Here is a 7726-nt window from a genome sequence, read left to right as displayed (position 1 = left end):
TTGGGTAGGGACTGTCTCTATATGTTGCCAACTTGTAATTCCCAAGCGCTTAGTACAGTGCTCTGCACACAGTAAGCGCTCAATAAGTATGATTGATTGATTGATTGCCCAAGTTTACACAACAGGCAGGTGTTTGAACTGGATTTAGAACCCTGGTCCTCTAACTCCCAGACGCATCCTCTTCCCATTAGTTCATGCTACTTCTTTTTGTCTGCCATTTTCGTGCCTCCTCCATTCGATTGTAGCTCCTTGAGGGCAAGGAATGGGCAAGGAATCATCATCATCAATCATATTTATTGAGCGCTTACTATGTGCAGAGCACTGTACTAAGCGCTCGGGAAGTACAAATTGGCAACATATAGAGACAGTCCCTACCCAACAGTGGGCTCACAGTCTGAAAGGGGGAGACAGAGAACAAAACCAAACATACTAACAAAATAAAATAAATAGAATAGATATGTACAAGTAAAATAAATAAATAAATAAATAGAGTAATAAATATGTACAAACATATATACATATATACAGGTGATGTGGGGAAGGGAAGGAGGTAAGATGGAGGGGATGGAGAGGGGGACGAGGGGGAGAGGAAGGAAGGGGCTCAGTCTGGGAAGGCCTCCTGGAGGAGGTGAGCTCTCAGTAGGGCCTTGAAGGGAGGAAGAGAGCTAGCTTGGCAGATGGGCAGAGGGAGGGCATTCCAGGCCCGGGGGATGATGTGGGCCGGGGGTCGATGGCGGGACAGGCGAGAACGAGGTACGGTGAGGTTCTTCTGCTTTTCTTTCCTAAACAACTAATACAGTGCTCAGGAAATATTGATATTGATTGAATCCAGATTCCTTGTTGCTTAGAGTGGGTGGAACAGAATGGGCACCATTACGCAGCCTTGTTTTACTCCAGGAATTGAGGAGAGGGTTAAATAAGATACCTTCAACTGTGACGTTTCTAGGTAAGTCATCGTGGAGGCTCTTGATGAGCTTATCAGGGTAGTCAGCTTGGCCTAGTGGAAAGTGCATGAGTCTGGGAATCTGAAGACCTAGGTTCTCATCCCGGTGCTGCCACTTGTCTGCTGTGTGACCTTGGGCAGGTCACTTTATTTTTCCGTACTTCGGTTCCCTGTTCTGCAAAATGGGGATTCAGAACCTGTTCTCCTTCCTATTTAAACCGAGAGCCCCATGCAGGACCTGATTACCTTGTATCTACCCCAGAACTTAGTACAGTTAATACAGTGCTTGACACATAGTAAGTGCTTAACAAACACCACAATTATTATTATTTAAAATGGCATTAAGCACTTTATATGTGACAAGCACTGTTCTAAACGCTGGGGTAGATAAAAGTTAATCAATCAATCAATCATATTTATTGAGCACTTACTGTGTGCAGAGCACTGTACTAAGCGCTTGGGAAGTACAAGTTGGCAACATATAGAGGCAGTCCCTACCCAACAGTGGGCTCACAGTCTAAAAGATAATCAGGCCAAATACAGTCCCTGTCTCACATGGAGCTCACAGTTTAGCTAGGAGGGAGAACAGGTATTGCATCCCTAGCTCTCTTCCTTCCTCTAGCTCTCTTCCTCCCTTCAAAGCCCTACTGAGAGCTCACCTCCTCCTGGAGGCCTTCCCAGACTGAGCCCTCCTTTTCCTCTGCTCCTCCTCCCTTTCCCATCTCCCCCACTCCCTCCCTCTGCCCTACCCCCTTCCCCTCTCCACAGTACTTGTGTATAATTATACATATTTATTACTGTATTTTATTAATGATGCATATATACCTATAATTCTATTTACGTATTCCGATGGTATTGACACCTGTCTACTTGTTTTGTTTTGTTGTCTGTCTCTCCCTTCTAGAGCATGAGCCTGTTGTTGGGTAGGGACTGTTCCTATCTGTTGCCAAATTGTACTTTCCGAGCACTTAGTACAGTGCTCTGCACACAGTAAGCACTCAATAAATATGATTGAATGAATGAATTTTGCAGTTGAGGAAACTGAGGCACAGAAAAGTAATTTGACTTTCCCCAGGTCACACAGCAGGCAAGTGGTGGAGCCAGGACTATTATTATTAAATTATGGTTGTTATTATGGAGAAGTAGTGTGGCTTAGTGGAAAGAGCCCAGGCTTGGGAGTCAGAGGTCGTGGGTTCTAATCCCAGCTCCACAATTTGTCAGCTGTTGGACTTTGGGCAAGTCACTTAACTTTTCTGGGCCTCAGTTACCTCATCTGTAAAATGGGAATTGAGACTGTGAGCCCCACGTGGGACAAACTGATCACCTTGTATCTCGCCCAGCGGTTAGAACAGTGCTTAGCACATAGTAAGCGCTTAACCAATATCATTATTATTATTATTAACCTTGTACTCATCAGAGCCCAGATCTGTTGAATGATTTTGTAAGAGGTACAAGAACATAGCCTGAAGACTGTAAGCTCCTCTGGATTGTAAACTAGTCCTCTAGACTGTAAACTCCTTGTGTGTCTCTTTATGTTGCCAACTTGTACTTCCCAAGTGCTTAGTACAGTGCTCTGCACACAGTAAGCGCTCAATAAATACGATTGATTGATTGATTGAAGAAACGTGTCTATCAACTCGGTTGTATCGAACTCTCCCAAGCCATTAGTACAATGCTCTACCCAAAAGAAGCACTCAATAAATACTGTTGATTAATAAGAGAGGGCAGGGATGTACTTCGCCTGAACCTTGCACAGTAAACCAGCAATAGATTTGGAATGGAATATAGAATTCTTAAATCCTATGATTCAGGAGAAACTAAAATAAGAAATTTAAAAATAATACATTATATCTAAAGAATCCTGTTCTGAGATTCAGGTTTAATTTAATTTTACTTATATAAAGTCAAATTATTACTGTTTTTACTTTTAAATCCTTTCTCAGTATTCAAGAGATGCCTGAATTGAAAATAGTTAAAAAAATCCTTACAAAGTAATAGAGACCACTGATTTATTGATGACAATTCTGGCAATTAGCAGCTCTTCGCAGTGTCTTTCATTTGACCATTTCTTTTTCACTATTGAGTACATGAATGTGCACTTTAAACCAGTGGGAAACTATGTATGACGATACAATAGAGTTCTCTATATATGTTCAGTAGTGATTTATGATGTCATGAAGGATATTTGAATATTCTTAATAATTCTGCGAAGCCAACCACTGGAGACAGATGAAAGACATGACTGAGATTCTAATAAAGATTTCCCAGTCATTAGATTGCTTTTGTGCCATATAAGTAGGTCTCAAACATTTTCTTTCTGAGTTACTCCATCCCCACAACTAAGTTTTTGTAGAATTCCCCCAAATTTGTCTCATATCACCTTTCCAAGAAAAAAGAAAAGGATGCCAGAATTTTCAAGCTACACCCAAGTATCTGCTTTTCCTCCCTCCACTTAACTGTAGATTATTTTAGTGTCTGCCACTTATATTGGATTGTTAGCTCCTTGAGGGCAGAGATTGCGTGTGGCTCAGTGGAAAGAGCCCGGGCTTTGGAGTCAGAGGTCATGGGTTCAAATCCCAGCTCCGCCACTTGTCAGCTGTGTGACTTTGGGCAAGTCACTTAACTTCTCTGTGCCTCAGTTACCTCATCTGTAAAATGGGGATTAAGTCTGTGAGCCCCATGTGGGACAACTTGATTACCTTGTATCTACCCCAGAGCTTAGAACAGTGCTTTGCACATCATAAGTGCTTAATAAATGCCATCATTATTATTATTATTACTTTGTCAAGTGCTTAGTTCAGTGCGTTGCACATGGTAAATGTTCAATAAATACTTATGACTGATGAAGAAAGTGAAAACAGTTTAAATCTTCTAGACCGTAAGCTCTTCCCTTAGAATGTAAACTCTTGGGTGGAGAACGTGTCTACTAACTGTTATGTTGTACTCTCCCAAGTGCTTAGTGCAGAGCTTGGCGCATAGTAAACACTTAACAAATACCACAATTATTATTATTATCATTACATCATCATCATCATCATCATCATCAATTGTATTTATTGAGTGCTTACTATGTGCAGAGCACTGTACTAAGCGCTTGGGAAGTACAAATTGGCAACATATAGAGACAGTCCCTACCCAACAGTGGGCTCACAGTCTAAAAGGGGGAGACAGAGAACAAAACCAAACATACTAACAAAATAAAATAAATAGAATAGATATGTACAAATAAAATGAATAAATGAATAGAGTAAATAATAGAGTAATATTACAGTGCTCTGCACACAGGAAGTGCTCAATAAATATGTGATGAATTGATTAAATCAAACACTGGTATTTACTGAGTGCTTACTGTGTGCACAACACTGTACTAAAGCACGTGGAAGAGTACAAAAAATTAAGTTGGTAGAAATGATCCCTGCCCACAAAGAGCTTAAGATTTACTTACAGTCTACAGGATATTTCTTTTTTCTTTCTCTTGACAAGAGATGCACAGAAGATTAAGTGGGAAAGGTGATATTGGGAGAGGTGATAAGCAGTCTGGTATAGATTATGAACCTAATATGAGATCAATACGTGTTTCGGACTTCTGCTAAGAAGGAAGCTAAAGACAACGGATCAGAGATGCCTGGTTCCTGCCTCTGCAACATCTTTTTATTGTTATTATTATTATTATTATCCTTGTTCTTATGGTGCTTGCTAAGCACTTACTGTATGTCAAGCACTGTCCTAAATGCTGGGGTGGCTAAATTTAATCATTCATTCATTCATTCACTCAATCGTATTTATTAAGCGCTTACTGTACTGTACTAAGCACTTGGGAAGTACAAGTTGGAAACATATAGAGATGGTACCTACCCCAACAACGGGGTCACAGTCTAGAAGGGGGAGATAGACAACAAAACAAAACATGTGGACAGGTGTCAAGTCATCACAACAAATAGAATTAAAGCTAGATGCACATCATTAACAAAGTAGAGTAGTGAATATGTACAAGTAAAATAAACAGAGTAATAAATCTGTACAAACATATATACATGTACTGTGGGGAGGGGAAGGAGGTAGGGAAGGGGGTGGGGTGGGGAGGAGGAGAGGAGAAAGGGGATTCAGTCTGGGAAGGCCTCTTGGAGGAGGTGAGCTCTCAGTAATCAGATCAGTCACCACCCCTGCCCCAGTCCTGTACAGACTGAGTAGGAGGGAGAACAGGCCCGTCGTTGGGTAGGGACTGTCTCTATATGTTTCCAACTTGTACTTCCCAAGCGCTTAGTACAGTGCTCTGCACACAGTGAGCGCTCAATAAATATGATTGAATGAATGAATGAACAGGCATTGAATCCCATTTTACAGATGACACAGAGACACAGACACAGAGAAGCAAAGTGACTTCCCCAAACTCACACAGCAGACAGGTGGCGGAGTCCAAATTAGAATACAGGTTATCTGACTCTCGGGCTTCCTCTAAACCATGCTGGTCCTGAGAAGCAGCGTGGCTCCGTGGAAAGAGCCCGGGCTTTAGAGTCAGAGGTCATGGGTTTGAATCCCGGCTCCCCCACATGCCTGCTGTGTGACCTGGGGCAAGTCACTTAACTTCTCGGTGCCTCAGTTACCTCATCTGTAAAATGGGGATGAACACTGTGAGCCCCATGTGGGACAAACTGATCACCTTGTATCCCCCCCAGCGCTTAGAACAGTGCTTTGCACATAGCAAGCGCTTAACAAATGCCATTATTATTATTATTATTATTATTATTATTATTATTATTATTATTGTTGGAACTTTTGGCGACCTTTAGGGCTTGTGACCACTATTTTAAGAAATACCGTCCTATACGGAGCACATTTTGTGTTTAATTCCTTCTAACCTCTTGGGTACTTTTGGGGTGAATTGATCCTATTGAAGCCCTGGAAGTTCTTGCCAGGAGCATTTATTTTCAAAAGTCACTTTGGGTTGCCTAATTTGTCCTCAGGAGCAAGATTTCTGCTCAGGCCGCAGAACGTTGCAATAAAAATGAGAGATTGATGTTGATTATTAGATTAAATGGCTTAGCCACAGTGATCAACGTCATAAATTATAGCTGCTTCTGAATAGTGATTGGCCACTAGAGATCTTTCTAAGTGCCGGCATTTTTAACTGAGCCCATATATTTCCAAGTCTTTATAGTATCAACTTTCAAGGCTTATTGAAACTGTGTTTAAACAGCATTCCACCATATTTTTAATAAAGATCTAATATGCTTGAGTTTTGCTCACCTAAGCATGCAGTTGACAAGGACAGACATTAAAATGCTAGAAGGAGGTAATTTAAAGATAAGGGAGAAAGTGAGAGTTAAAAGGCTTCTAATCTGTTCTGGTGCTGCCTCTGACTCGCTTGGTGACTTTAAGCAAATCATTTCCCTTTCTTGTGTAAAGTGACCATACATCTTTCACTTTCTACAGGAAAGTTGCCTAAAAAATGTAAATTGTTCAGTTTTTCTGAAAACCGAGATCAACAATAACCGAGCAGTGAATGTGGGGAAAATTAATGCCAATTACTTTGAGTTCTTCAGTTCAGCAGGGTTCATATCAATAATGTAAACAGATCTAGTGAAGGAAAAAACACATCGTTCTTGCAAGCTGTGATTGCTCAAATTATTTTTTTTGTGTGTGAAGTCGTTCAGGTTTGAGGCTAAAAGCAAACAGCTAAAAAAGGTGACTTGAATTGACAAAGGACATTTAAAACAAACTCTTCTCGGCATCCTTACTTCTGATTTTATTTGTTGCTTTCAAATTTGGAGAGGGCTCCAAGAAGTGAGTGACATTCAGTCAATCAGTGGTATTTATTGAACACTTTCTGTGGGCAGAACACTATGATACATGCTTGTTACCCTCATGGCTACTTAATTATGGCCTTGTTTTATGCCATCGAGTCATCTCCGACCCATAGCGACACCATGGACACATCTCTCCTAGAATGCCCCACCTCCAATTGCAATTGTGTTGGTAGTGTATCCATTGAGGAGCAGTGTGGCTTAGTGGAAAAAGTGTGGGCTTGGGAGTCAGAGGTCGTGGGTTCTAATCCCGCCTCCGCCACTTGTCAGCTGTGTGACTTTGGGCAAGTCACTTCACTTCTCTGTGCCTGAGTTACCTCATCTGTAAAATGGGGATTAAGCCATGTGGGACAACCTGATTACCCTGTATCTACCCCAGCTCTTAGAACAGGGCTTGGTACATAGCAAGCACTTACAAATACCATCATAATCATCATCATCATTGAGTTTTCTTGATAAAAATACAGAAATGGTTTGCCATTGTCTCCTTCCACCCAGTAAATTTGAGTCTCTGCCCTCGCTTCTCTCCCATGCCGCTGCTGCCCAGCACAGGGGAGTCTTGTCTTGTAGCAGATTGCCTTCCACTCGCTAGCCACTGGCCAAGCTGGGAATGGAATGGGTATGCCTCTTCTTGACTCTCCCTCCCGTAGTTGAGGCTGGTAGAGCTCTGGAAACTCTCCAGGCGCGAAACTGGGAGGGTCATAATTATGGTGGGCACTTATTATGAGACAAGTGCTGTACTATCAGTCAATGGCATTAATTATCAATCAGCCAATCAGCACTATTTATCATCAGCGATTGGTATTGAGTGCTTACTATGTGCAGAGCACTGTACTAAGCCCTTGGGAGAGTAAAATACAATAGTGTTGTTGGTAGTCATGATCTGCACTTTCAAGTAGCTTGTAATCTGGTTGGGGAGACTTTTTTTAATGGTACTTTTTAAGCACTTACTATGCGCCAGGAGGATGATACAGAGGTT

The 7726-nt window shown here is 41.6% G+C and overlaps 1 non-coding gene across 1 annotated transcript; it reads right to left on the bottom strand.

The window, feature by feature from the left end:
• Positions 1-7309: 7309 nt before the first annotated feature.
• Positions 7310-7447, bottom strand: LOC119937501. Its single transcript, XR_005454134.1, has one exon. It is a non-coding gene; the product is annotated as a small nucleolar RNA SNORA7 (small nucleolar RNA).
• Positions 7448-7726: the final 279 nt, after the last annotated feature.

This window comes from Tachyglossus aculeatus, chromosome 1 (assembly GCF_015852505.1).
Source record: "Tachyglossus aculeatus isolate mTacAcu1 chromosome 1, mTacAcu1.pri, whole genome shotgun sequence".
Taxonomy (NCBI): domain Eukaryota; kingdom Metazoa; phylum Chordata; class Mammalia; order Monotremata; family Tachyglossidae; genus Tachyglossus; species Tachyglossus aculeatus.
The sequence above is the reverse complement of the archived record's forward strand: the minus strand, read 5'-3'. Positions and strand labels throughout refer to the sequence as shown.